Source organism: Neoarius graeffei, chromosome 25, assembly GCF_027579695.1.
Source record: "Neoarius graeffei isolate fNeoGra1 chromosome 25, fNeoGra1.pri, whole genome shotgun sequence".
Taxonomy (NCBI): Eukaryota; Metazoa; Chordata; class Actinopteri; order Siluriformes; family Ariidae; genus Neoarius; species Neoarius graeffei.
The window spans coordinates 35,423,021-35,437,875 of NC_083593.1; the positions used below are offsets into that span (position 1 = coordinate 35,423,021).

At 40.5% G+C, this 14,855-nt stretch overlaps 1 protein-coding gene across 1 annotated transcript in view; it reads right to left on the reverse strand.

Moving 5' to 3' along the window:
* chsy3 (chondroitin sulfate synthase 3) overlaps window positions 1-14,855 on the reverse strand; it is a 186,663-nt gene that overhangs the window by 9,223 nt on the left and 162,585 nt on the right. The gene's annotated exons all lie outside the window — the stretch shown is intronic.

Here is a 14,855-nt window from a genome sequence, read left to right on the forward strand (position 1 = left end):
AGCAATATCAGATTTATTCCTTCAAATTTGAATGAGAAATTCAAAAGGTATGTGGATTCCATGACCGATTTCACAAATTTTCAATATGCGTGCCTAACCCCAACCCTAACCCAGCCTTCCTCTTTGAACTTTTTGTGCCGTGTCCAAATCTGCATTGCAGTTGGTGCATTTTTATAGTCTGGCTAATGCAACTTCAAAGCTCTGCAAGCATTTGGTCTGGCAAAGATATTAAGCCCAACCGTTTCCCAAAGTGCGTGGTTGACCCGCCTCCCTGAAATGCCTCAGTTTGCTACTGGTCGAAGCCAGAAAAGGCTGTGACGAAGCTTAAACCAATCACATCACTCTTTCCTCTGACGTATGTGACGCGACAGAAACTGCTACCAGCGGGGCTAACTGGTAGATTAAACTCTTACTGAAGCCGGTCGGGAGCAAGGCGAAAACGTCCTTCCTTTCAATAAATACCTCCAGGGCTGCTCTTTGCTCCGTTTTCAATGAGAACTTCCCATTGAATGCTTTCAATACAGCATCTACCGCTGTGTCAAAGGCTTGCCGCTGCTCCATGTTCGTAATGTTTCTAGTGAATGAAGCGCTTCCGGCATAGATTCTGTAAACAATCTATGGCTTCCGGTCGCAGTTCTACTACGTCACTGCCTTGAACACGCCTCTACCCAGGGCCGTTGGAGATGCTCAAAGTTGATTGGCTCCCGATTTTTCGGGAGCTTGGAAGAGCTGGAGATAGCTTGCCTTGCCAGACTAAGTTCGCAACAGCCCCCCGTGTTGCGTCACACTTAGGATGGGCAGGCCCAGGCTAACATTTTTAGAGAATTCTCTCATAAACGCACGCTGCACAGTCTTGTTCGAGCGCACTCTAACACACAAAACGCTTTTCCTTTTCCAGCGAATGACATTTCCGTACCTAAAAAGATAAAAACGAAAAACATTCAGCATAAAATTTTGACCTGTTTCCAAACATGCTGTTAAAATTTGAGGTCAATTGAACGAGAATTGTCAAATTGTGAAATGATATCAAATTTTTTGAAACACCCTGTACATCGACTCCAACTGAAGACTCCACTGACTTTTAATCTTCACCTTTTTATCTGTTTATCTTGACCTTAGCATCATTATAGCCCAATTACTGCAAAAATGAAAGTCGTTTGATATAATCAAACCTCCAACTAAGCATTTAGAAGTGTCATGAGACATTTCCAGCTTTAAAGGTTCAAGTTTAATCATAAAAAGTAGCTGTGTCCCTTCACATTAACATGACTGATCCTTTGCAAACAGTGCGTGTTTTTATTACTCCCTCACGGGGAAATGAAGGGTTCACAGCAGCATGATAATCAGAATACGAATGAGGTAGAAAATAAATAAATAAATAAATGAATGAATGAAGGAATGACCGTGGACAATGGCAAACGTGCAACGATACTCAAAAAGAAACCAGACATCAAAACAGGAAGGAAGTCGTTCCACCACAAACCGCAGACAATTACTGACAACAAGGCTGGTTCGTCAATAAACAAACAACGACGACAACAAAATCCAAGCTCTTGTGTCAGATGTCTGCATGTTTGAAGATGACGTCTTGAAAATGCTGTCTTTAAGTGCTTTCGGTGAAGAAGGAAGATCGTGTTTAGGACATTCCTCGGCTGCAGTATAATTCCTCCCTTTTCACACCAGTGTTCCAGACATTAGCAAGCACATTTCCTCTGCTCGATTCCTCCACTGATCTGCAGAGTACTGCTCCACTTTAGTCTGCCAGATGAACTGAATACAGCTTAATCTTTCATTACGGGTGACCCAGAGCAATGTGACATTAATTAAACAAGAATTAAAACAAAAGTGGCTGCACAATACGAAAACGACCTCGATGTGAATGAAGCGAATGTTAATGTTCTCACAAGGGTAAACTGACGACTAACTACGCCCGTTATAGCCCTCCGACTTAACGCAAGCTTGCATATCTGTGCATAAAACCAAAGTTGTCCCAGCATCACCTCGGCAGTCATTGGGGTAGCAGCATTATGAGAAATTCTTTCATTTTGTAAAAGGCTCTTTGGGTGTAGAAACTTTCAGCAACTGCTGTTGGATGAACCTGAACTTCGAAATCATGATGGCATGACTTCAAACAGTCCTTCTGTTAGTTTAGCTTTCCAACAAATGCAGCAAACATTCTCATCTCTTTCTAACGTTATTCTCTCTTCATTCGGACTCCATGACTGGATCCATAAAATCACTGAAGCAAAAATCCCTTTAGACCACATTTTATAAACCTAATATGTTTTTCTGCATTTTTATAGTTCATTTAGCAGGGCATTAAACTCGACATTATTTTGTACTTCTGTTCATGCCCTTACAGTGAAACCAGAGAGGGAACGTTGGGAAGTCAGCTCTGTGGTCATTTTTAACCCTTCACAATTTTCCAAAGAAGCAGCTTTTGCTGATAGTTATAGACATTATGCGATATCACTATTTATTATACATGCAGGACACGTTTCCAATGGAATAAAAACGTGTGTTCTACAACACCGATTCCTAAAAAGTTGGGACAAAGTACAAATTGTAAATAAAAACGGAATGCAATGATGTGGAAGTTTCAAAATTCCATATTTTATTCAGAATAGAACATAGATGACATATCAAATGTTTAAACTGAGAAAATGTATCATTTAAAGAGAAAAATTAGGTGATTTTAAATTTCATGACAACAAATCTCAAAAAAGTTGGGACAAGGCCATGTTTACCACTGTGAGACATCCCCTTTTCTCTTTACAACAGTCTGTAAACGTCTGGGGACTGAGGAGACAAGTTGCTCAAGTTTAGGGATAGGAATGTTAACCCATTCTTGTCTAATGTAGGATTCTAGTTGCTCAACTGTCTTAGGTCTTTTTTGTCGTATCTTCCGTTTTATGATGCGCCAAATGTTTTCTATGGGTGAAAGGTCTGGACTGCAGGCTGGCCAGTTCAGTACCCGGACCCTTCTTCTACGCAGCCATGATACTGTAATTGATGCAGTATGTGGTTTGGCATTGTCATGTTGGAAAATGCAAGGTCTTCCCTGAAAGAGACGTCGTCTGGATGGGAGCATATGTTGCTCTAGAACCTGGATATACCTTTCAGCATTGATGGTGTCTTTCCAGATGTGTAAGCTGCCCATGCCACACGCACTAATGCAACCCCATACCATCAGAGATGCAGGCTTCTGAACTGAGCGCTGATAACAACTTGGGTCGTCCTTCTCCTCTTTAATCCGAATGACACGGCGTCCCTGATTTCCATAAAGAACTTCAAATTTTGATTCGTCTGACCACAGAACAGTTTTCCACTTTGCCACAGTCCATTTTAAATGAGCCTTGGCCCAGAGAAGACGTCTGCGCTTCTGGATCATGTTTCGATACGGCTTCTTCTTTGAACTATAGAGTTTTAGCTGGCAACGGCGGATGGCACGGTGAATTGTGTTCACAGATAATGTTCTCTGGAAATATTCCTGAGCCCATTTTGTGATTTCCAATACAGAAGCATGCCTGTATGTGATGCAGTGCCGTCTAAGGGCCCGAAGATCACGGGCACCCAGTATGGTTTTCCGGCCTTGACCCTTACGCACAGAGATTCTTCCAGATTCTCTGAATCTTTTGATGATATTATGCACTGTAGATGATGATATGTTCAAACTCTTTGCAATTTTACACTGTTGAACTCCTTTCTGATATTGCTCCACTATTTGTCGGCGCAGAATTAGGGGGATTGGTGATCCTCTTCCCATCTTTACTTCTGAGAGCCGCTGCCACTCCAAGATGCTCTTTTTATACCCAGTCATGTTAATGACCTATTGCCAATTGACCTAATGAGTTGCAATTTGGTCCTTCAGCTGTTCCTTTTTTGTACCTTTAACTTTTCCAGCCTCTTATTGCCCCGTCCCAACTTTTTTGAGATGTGTTGCTGTCATGAAATTTCAAATGAGCCAATATTTGACATGAAATTTCAAAATGTCTCACTTTCGACATTTGATATGTTGTCTATGTTCTATTGTGACTACAATATCAGTTTTTGAGATTTGTAAATTATTGCATTCCGTTTTTATTTACAATTTGTACTTTGTCCCAACTTTTTTGGAATCGGGGTTGTACCGTATTCCCTTCTAGCGGGTTCCATTCATTGTGTTTGATAGCACGCAGTATTGTTAGTATATCGCTTATCCTACGTGTATTACGTCACTCTACTCAATGGAGAATGAGCGCTGAATATGGTTTACGATATTGCACATGATGTCGCATGTCAGAAACGCAAACCTTCGGTGCTAGCGAGCAGCTGCGACAATTTATAAACAAACATGGCCGCCAGGTTTGCGTCGTTAAATACGTCAGATTTTGAGAGAATTTTGAATGTGTATGTATAGTAATAATAATAATAATAATAATAATAATAATAATCTCATCTCATTATCTCTAGCCGCTTTATCCTGTTCTACAGGGTCACAGGCAAGCTGGAGCCTATCCCAGCTGACTACGGGCGAAAGGCGGGGTACACCCTGGACAAGTCGCCAGGTCATCACAGGGCTGACACAGACACAGACAACCATTCACACTCACATTCACACCTACGGTCAATTTAGAGTCACCAGTTAACCTAACCTGCATGTCTTTGGACTGTGGGGGAAACCGGAGCACCCGGAGGAAACCCACGCGGACACGGGGAGAACATGCAAACTCCACACAGAAAGGCCCTCGCCGGCCACGGGGCTCGAACCCGGACCTTCTTGCTGTGAGGCGACAGCGCTAACCACTACACCACCATGCCGCCCAATAATAATAATAATAAACAATAATATTGGCTGGCTGCTTTTCATGGTATATCAGATATATTCCATTCAGCTAGCATGATACTGAACTCATCTTCAACTTGTTCAATATCATGCTAGCTGAATGGGATATATCTGATATACCACTCAATGCTAGACAATATTATTTAAGTAGCCGATACTAATCATGTGTGTAAGGCCCTTAGGACAAGGAGTCGAAGAACCAAGTTCAATGTTAGTAAATATGGAAAACAAGCGAACACCAGGCTGTGCAGCACACTGACCATCCTACAGTTAAAAGAAATACATTCAAAAGATGAGGATAACCCAATCGTACCACTCACACTCAGTATTTTCTGTGATTATTTATTTGTACAGCAATGCAGCAGACTGAAAAACCAGTGAGTCCCGAAAGCTGTGTTGCAGTTTCAGTCTCTCAGACGCTAATTTACAGAGCCCCTAAAGGGATGCGTGTTAAAAAAAAAAAGTTTTTATTTCAAAAAGCTTCTTGTGCGCATGAGTATTTGGTGCCCAAGTTGCTTGTTAGTTGATTTATGATATTTCCTGGTACATTTAACATTCTTGCATATATCTCTCTCTGCAGCCATTCTCCTCTCAAAGCTGCTTTATCATATTTATAGAGTTCAGGCTTCTCTCAGGTACTTTCTCGTGTGCATGAAAAAATGTTCCTTTAGGGGCTCTGTACTCATTCAATTTAGTAAATAAGTGTTTCCGTAAGGTGTGCTGGAGCACATTAAACAGGGACACACTCATCTCATCTCATTATCTCTAGCCGCTTTATCCTGTTCTACAGGGTCGCAGGCAAGCTGGAGCCTATCCCAGCTGACTACGGGCGAAAGGCGGGGTACACCCTGGACAAGTCGCCAGGTCATCACAGGGCTGACACATAGACACAGACAACCATTCACACTCACATTCACACCTACGGTCAATTTAGAGTCACCAGTTAACCTAACCTGCATGTCTTTGGACTGTGGGGGAAACCGGAGCACCCGGAGGAAACCCACGCGGACACGGGGAGAACATGCAAACTCCGCACAGAAAGGCCCTCACCAGCCACGGGGCTCGAACCCGGACCTTCTTGCTGTGAGGCGACAGCACTAACCACTACACCACCGTGCTGCCCACAGGGACACACTGAGTATCTAATTGGCCTGCATGTTCTGACTGTTGCACTCATGGAGTCTTCTGTATACACTTCAGGGCATGCTGTTATAAGTAAATACCATCGACTGTAGCCACAGCATGACTCTGTTCGCTCCCGTTGTATAGAAATGAAGCCAAAATGACCTTTGCTATGTTGTCAAATTTGCAACCAGCATCTGCGCAGTAGAGACTTTCTCCTTCTCGAGTTAGCGCAGTAGAGACGATAGACAAACCGAGGTTCATCCCAATCATTCAGTAGACCCGCCCCCTTCCAGCAAACTGCACAATGTGTTCATGGTGGAAAGCAAACTTATATCTATCCAGACAGCTTAAATAGTTTCAGCTGGAGATAGTTCATTAATACGGATGAGTCTAATAAGGACGTTTATCATGTGGGTATGAATGGGACATTCAGCGACAGAGTAACTAACTGTAGTTTCAGGAAGAGCAGATGGTTTAGAACAGGGGTTCTCAAACTTTTCTACTTTAAGACCCACCTATTTATACTTGTAACGAGTCGGGCCCATTTAAAAAGATCCCCAATTATTTTGGCTCATCTATTCTATTAGAATCTAATAATCTATTGCAAAGTGTATTAATGGGATCCAACATCACGCCCTGTTACAGACGGGAGCCCAGGAATTAAATGAATGCAGTAAAAACAAACTGTTTAATTGTAGGTATTGTATTTAAAACTGTATGGATGTGCCAGAAGCCAAACCATGCATGCAGGGCATTCTCAGTCAAAAGGGGTTAATGATCCAAAAGTGGAGTCTGGCCCATTAACACAAGAACTTATCGCCATGTTTGTGTCCAGCAAACAAGCAAGTTATTAAAACCAAGAAGTCCACTCAAAAGAAGTGGATATAGAAACCACTCAATGGGATTAGATCCTTACACACTAACAAAGAAGGATTTTTCCTATGAGTTGGAAAATTATCTATCCATTGGGTTCCCAGACATCTCAAACTACCTGGTGCTGCAGACATCGTTCTACACGGACGAACAGATGAAAACCTGGAAGAGCGTGGAGGCGTACGACTTTTTATATGTGGCTGGGTTAAAGCTCTGGGGATCAGGACACTACAAGACAGACGGCGGTAGACGGATCTAAGTGCAGGAAGAGTGTTTATTAGCAGGCGTGATATTTACAGAAGCAAAACAGAAAGCAGAATATTTAAATAGCGTTATAAGCATGACTAGAAACAAACGTGACAGTGATAATGATAATACTTCGCAAAGCCTCTGTGAAAACAGCTTCTGTATCTGTGCGTGCTGACTGCACTAAAATCAGTATCAGGTGTTTCCTATAATGACTGGGTCCCAAGAATGTGCACAACGTGCTCCGTGACGCGCGCGGCCGCTCGAGCTGCGCCAGACTCAAGCGTGCAGAGGCGAGAGTTAAGTGTTTGCCTGCTGTGTGACCACAACTTTTAGTTCGCCTGTATATCGCCACCAAAATGCCTCATTTTCATCGATAACCCATCGCAAAGCATCGCGAGCTGTAGTGTGACCGTAGCTTAATGAGACGGATGTGGCGTCAGATGCAACCCATCAGCTGTACCCTACTACGAGGAAAAAAATTAACTTCAACTTGAAAAAAAAATTCGTGGCCCACTAGATGGCGCTTCTAAACACTGGTTAAAAACTTATTATTTGGGACACATAATTAGAAAATCCATCCTTATGTTATTGGTAGTGTATGTGTTCACTGAAAAACAAATGGCCTTTGTGCAAATTTCAAAAGCTGGCTGGATGGAGGTCATTAATACTGAAATAATATTGCTGTCATGGTGGCTATATGCATGAGCACGATTAAGCTAGTGAAATTAAACTAACATTTTTTTCCTATTAAATCTCTCAATATTTCATACATCTTTAACAGAAATGGCTAAGAGTTTTTATTCTATCCACATTTACTGGATATGAGCAATCACACGCTCTGACTGGCTACTCCAACTACTAGGCTATCAGCTCATATACCGTGAGTAGAGAAAAACAAAACGGTGGAGTGTTTTGCAGAACCAACCGAGGACGAAATAAAAACTCTCCTCGAAAACAAAACCCCAAAAAATACAGAAAAGCAACCCGATATGGAATAAAAGTATTTGGTAGTAAGAACGTATCTTTTTCTGATTTTTCAAGGATTGTTATTACAGCATTTTTCACAAATTGCGACTGTCATTTCGCCGGTTTGCTTACATTCTAAGCGGAAATGATTTTGTCGGACGTTTTGTATAACGTTTTTATTTATCGAATTTGCAAAAAATAAAAACGCAAATGCTCTGTTTCTCAAAACCCAGTGAATGCGGATAGAATTCTTAATTTCCCTGAGGGAACCCTCCCAAGGGGATCAATAAAATTTTATCTAATCTAATCTAGAATAAAACAGTTATGGACAAGTGTTTGCTTACATTTCTCTGGTGGGAAAAAGACGGACTTAAACTGTGACCCAGCAATATTTCCATGGTCTGTGGAACGGCCATAGGTTATAGATGATTATAACAATCGACAGTGTTCATCGTCTGAATCTAGCGATATTCCAAAGCCTGTAAAACAAAGAAGCATTCTTCGGCCTTTGCCTCTCAACATGCCGAAGCACTCGGCAGCCGAACGAGCCTGTCGGACCGATAAAACTCCCAAACCACGAAGGGTTCTCTTTCCTATAACGTTCAGTGTACCTCATTAGCGGTATTTATTGAAGTAAATGCATTTGTACTGAACATGACACAGATTTCTTTTTTGTAATGTTTCCTGATATCAAGTTTTATTTAACTAATCACTCATTTATAAGTGTTTTGATAAGACATTCTGAGATTTGATGTTGTACAGTGTGGTAGACTCGGTCAATTTCTAGGTTGTACGAATTCTTGTTATTTATGTCTTACCTTCTCACCAAACTTGATTTGGATTCAGATTTTCCTGCTGTAAACCCTCAACATGTTATCCACCTCTTTAAATCACCAATTTCATTGTCTTCCACAACAGAGCACGGCAAAATCGCTCCTCTCACATCGCTCTGACGTAAAATTAATCTAACATCCGCTATATTGCACAGCTGCCGACCCTGGGTATCGCCCATAATGCACTGCGATAAAGAAGTGATGACATAGTTATGGGGGCGGCACGGTGGTGTAGTGGTTAGCACTGTCGCCTCACAGGTAGAAGGTCCTGGGTTCGAGTCCAGCGGCCGGCGAGGGCCTTTCTGTGTGGAGTTTGCATGTTCTCCCCGTGTCCGCGTGGGTTTCCTCCGGGTGCTCCGGCTTTCCCCACAGTCCAAAGACATGCAGGTTAGGTTAACTGGTGACTCTAAATTGAGCGTAGGTGTGAATGTGAGTGTGAATGGTTGTCTGTGTCTATGTGTCAGCCCTGTGATGACCTGGCGACTTGTCCAGGGTGTACCCCGCCTCTCGCCCGTAGTCAGCTGGGATAGGCTCCAGCTTGCCCGCGACCCTGTACAGGATAAGCGGCTACAGATAATGGATGGATGGACGGATGTAGTTATGCTTGGGGGCTCTTGGGGGACTAAGGCTACATCCATACGACAACGGCAACGAGATTTTTTAAAAAAATATCACGTCTACATGGGCAACGGATCAGTTACATTTCAGGTCCATATGGCAACGGAACGCTTGCTGAAAACGATGCAATACACATGCCACACCTCTAGGTGCGCTGTAAGACGGTCCCATCGGAGACACCAGAACAATAGAAGAAATAGTAGACACATGCGCATAAACCCCTTCTTCTGTAGCTTTAGCCACATAAAGTTTTGATTATTAATCAGTAGCGTAAAACGAAAGACGCGGAAAGAGGAATGAATGGGGGTAGATGGAAGCCGGTACGCCAACATTTTGATATCCTCCAGAATTCTTTAATGGTCCGGAATAAATTGAATGCTACACGTTGATGGATTACTTTCTTCTACACCCTTTTTGAGGAATGTATTGTCGGACTTAAACCAACATCTGAAGAGGTGAGATCGCTCCTTTTTTTTCCTATTTTTGCTGGCGGGATTGGTTTTGTTTTTGGAAAGCGCATGGGCGGTGCGCGGTTTTGGTTACTGCTTCCGCAGTGTTTGGACTAGTTATAGGATTTGTTGACAACTCGCATCGAGTTCGTTACACTTCTACCCAGCGTGAAGCACTGACAGTCATGTGGTTGTGACGTCATCGTAAACAAATCCGTTCTACTCATCCAGACGACTTCGCAACGGGGCCGTTGCCAGATTTTTCCACTCTGGGACCCGTTCTCAAAAGATTTCGTTTTGGGGCACCCAAACGCCGGTGCCGTGTGGACGCCAGGCCGAAACGATAAACAATTTTATCAGATTCACCTGAATCCGTTGCCGTGTGGACAGGGCCTAAGTAAAGTCACAATTAGAGACAAAGTCAGATCATACTGACATACTGCATCATACAGGAGCTTTGTGCACATATTTGCATTGCATTTCTCTTTCTTGTGTGTGTGTCTATTCTGCTTTACTCTTCCACTCCTGAGCAAAATCCATAAATGTCAGTGAGTTTTAACTCTTGCTATTTTGAAGGTCATTGTTGTCAGTGCAATTTGCTTGATTACGCTTTGGGTTTTAAAGTTGCCTTGAACAGCACATCTCTATTAGCTGCTCTACATCTAAATGACACCTGACAGTGCAAGCAAAATGCCATATGCGGATATTACTGATTATCAGTTATTCAGGATGTGACACAATTTGCATCAAGAACTGACAAAAACAAAAATAAAGGGGAGAAAAACACAACATTACACCAAAAGGATAAAAATATTGCGAGCGTATGAAGTCTTTAGGCAAAAACACTGACACGGCAGAGGTGTCAAAACACTATTTGTTATTTTTCTATTCATTATTCTAATTAAGACACCTAAACAGCCCCTTTTGAATCAACAAAACGTTGTCTGGATGAAAAATAAGGTTATTGGCAGATAGCGATTATTCATTTTTAAGGGCTACTCCATTAGGAGCCTGATCAAGTCTGTGCCTTAATGTCTTTATAAGATACAGGATGTCTCATCAGAAGATGCATTACTGATCGGATGTGTTTTCTTACATCGGTGAATAAATACGATCTTTTCCTGCCTTAACTTAAATCTTTTAAGGCTTGAAGAAAATGAGCTCACTCACCCACGTCCTGCTCTTGATATTTTCATTACTGTCTTATTGTCAAGCAGTCACAAATAAATATTCAGTTAAATGCAGAGCTTCTGCACAGCAGTGGCTTATGATCATAGACTTTGGTGGGGAAGGAGAACATGAATAATAACATAACCACAAATAAGCTTAAGTTGAGAGGCGATCACACATGACTTACGCTAAAGGTTACGATCTAGTGAATGTTTTCGAGTAACCCCATAATAAGCAGTTGGGAGTCAACAACAGTCATCCAGCACACAGAGTAGCATCTTATTCTGAGTGGATTTAGATACCTATTTGTTCAACTGTCTTTAAGGTATAAGTTTAGTTTATTTATATAGTGCTTAATATAGCATAGCTAATCCTAGCACTGGCGGTCTAGCGGTATAATAAATAAATCATATAAATTTACAGCAGAATGTTAACAAGAGTACGAAATACTAATGAAGTATAATTAAAGTCCGACTATGTCTTCTGATTATAGGGTCATTCCATGCCAAATCAACAAATATCTGACAAATTTATGCTCGACCATCTCAGATTTCAATGAAATTTGGAGGGCTCAGAGATACTATTAAAAGAAGTTAATCCCCAAAATTTGAGCTTCCTATCTCCAACGGTTTCAGAGATACAGGCATTTGAATTTATCAATTTTTTTGCATTTTGCTCAAAACATACATATTTCAAAGTGCAATATAATCTTTATTATCCAAGATAGAAACCTAAAATTTTGCACAGAGAGACTCAATGTCTTGTACTACAAGCTTCAACTTAGAATTTCAATGGTCATTGTATATTAGATGGTGATTTTAACAAGGAAATTAAAAAGACAAATTTGCATTTTTTGCATTTTTAACTCATTCTGGAAGCTTGCCTGTGGCAGTAATGCTTAAACTAAGAATGTTATTCAAATCTGCACAGAAATATCTACCAACTTCAGTTTTACCAAATCTCCACTATTCCTAGATTGTTTGTAATAGGGTTTTGAAATTCGCCGATTTCTAAAACATGCCATTTTCAGTAGCATGGATTCCAATGTGGGATAGCAGTTAGGAACTTGCAAATTTTTTTCAGTAATCTCCTAGACCCATATTTTATATTTCCAAGTTTTTGTTCTGTGTCTCTCAAGTATTTCTGAGCTACAGGTGTTTAAAAAATCAATTTTTTCCAAATTCGAATTTTTGATATTATTTCCATTTTATTGATGATTAAGGACTGATAAATACAACTAAATGATTTGTATAGATAAGGAAACATTTTACTTGTGTTCATGTCACAGAAATATGGTTTTAAAAATATTATCATTTTGAAATAAGCTAAATAATATATGAACATTTCACATTTTTCAGTAAATATATATATATATATATATATATATATATATATATATATATATATATATATATAAACTAAAGAAGTCAGTCATTTTTCATATAAATCACTTAACTTACAATTTCTGTTGTATGTTAGTTTATGGCAGTCAGAATCTTTCTTTAGTCCAATTCCTATAGAACAGGGAGGAAGTTCAGCCATTCCTAGATGTCTAAGAACAAACTCATTTATACTCATCTCAAATTGAAAGCAACTACAATTAAATTCCCTAGTCAACTATTCAAAATATCCAATCCTTGCAAAGAAACACATTCAGTTAATAACATTGGTAAATTTTCTCAGTGCTCTGTATTACAATGTATTTAATATAATCCAAGCAATATAATGTTATCTGAACAAGAATGCAGTTTACAGACTCTAAAACTATAAGATATGAGCCACCTGTTCTGGTATCAAAGGTCACCTATTGTGCTGTGTTGATATTGATAAAGCTGGCTGTTGACTGGTACACAATAGCTGGTCATTGATTGCTAATGTTACACAGTCTTAGATTAAAATCAATTTACAAATAATTAATACTGAGCATTAATTGAAATTTTATTTAAAATTGAGGAAGAAACATGTCTCCTAACCTACTTGAGACTTATTGAAGCATTTATTAACCCTCAAATATCAGTTATATGAAAATGTATCAAAAATTCGAATTTGGTGAAAATGGATTTTTTAAACCCCTGTAGTTTAAAAATACTTGAGAGACACAGAACAAAAATTTGGAACTATAAAATATGGGTCTTGGGGATTACTGAAAAAAATTTACAAGTTCCTAACTGCTATCCCACATTGGATTTCTTGCTACTGAAAATGGCATGTTTTAGAAATCGGCACATTTCAAAACCCTATTACAGACAAACTAGGAGTAGTGGAGACTTGGTAAAACTGAAATTGGTAGATATTTCTTTGTAGATTTGAATAACATTCTTAGTTTAAGCATTACTGCCACAGGCAAGCTTCCAGAATGAGTTAAAAATGCAAAAAATGCAAATTTGTCTTTTTAATTTCCTTGTTAAAATCACCATCTAATATACAATGACCATTGAAATTCTAAGTTGAAGCTTGTAGTACAAGACATTGAGTCTCTCTGTGCAAAATTTTAGGTTTCTATCTTGCATAATAAAGATTATATTGCACTTTCAAATATGTATGTTTTGAGCAAAAAAACAAAAAAATCAAAAAATTCAAATGCCTGTATCTCTGAAACTATTGGTGATAGGAAGCTCAAGTTTTGGGGATTAACTTCTTTTAATAGTATCTCTGAGCCCTCCAAATTTCATTGAAATCTGAGATGGTCGAGCATAACCTCTTGTTGATTTGGCATGGCATGGCATGTTAGTTAGACGCCCATAGCATCTAACTAACAGCTATGAGCGGCACGGTGGTGTAGTAGTTTGTGCTGTCGCCTCACAGCAAGAAGGTCCGGGTTTGCATGTTCTCACCGTGTCCGCGTGGGTTTCCTCCGGGTGCTCCGGTTTCCCCCACAGTCCAAAGACATGCAGGTTAGGTTAACTGGTGACTCTAAATTGACCGTAGGTGTGAATGTGAGTGTGAATGGTTGTCTGTGTCTATGTGTCAGCCCTGTGATGACCTGGCGACTTGTCCAGGGTGTATCCCGCCTTTCGCCCGTAGTCAGCTGGGATAGGCTCCAGCTTGCCTGCGACCCTGTAGAACAGGATAAAGCGGCTAGAGATAATGAGATGAGATGTTGCTGATTGATCAGGGTTGCCAGGTTTCGGCAAAATTTCCGTCCCAAAAACGACGTAAAAGACCTGAAGCACAAACATTCTCAAGTCTAAAGTCCTTCCCGCACTGTATGGCACATTAGATGGCGCCGATATCCGTTTCTGTAGCCCTCGGCCTTTCGCCTATTACATAGCTAGGGTTACAGTGGGGGGTTGGTCCTCTGGTAACCACGAGAGTTTTCTAAACTTTAAACATTCAGACATTGGAAAAGGAAGATGTTTCTTCCGTCTTGTTTTGCTCAGCTTTTGAGAAGAAAACGAGATCACCGTGGTCCCCCTTTCCATCTCCCAATCTTTACGTTAGATCTTACAAGATAAATGATTCTGTACATCATGAACATACTGTCTGCACTCGCACATTACCTTGTTCCTGAGAATTTATAATATTTAATTCTGATTAATTACTACAAAACAAGATCTTGGCAGCTGCAGATGTTTTTAAATGAGCACATCCTGCAACCCTGTCATTAACTATCCTGTCCACCACTCCTCCCCTAAGCACTGTGTGAGTCCCACCCCAATGGGCCTCTAGTAGCACTTGTTGCCGTTCCCATTTCTGACCACTCGATATAATCAAATCAATAGAACATCAGCTTTTATTCTATCCACA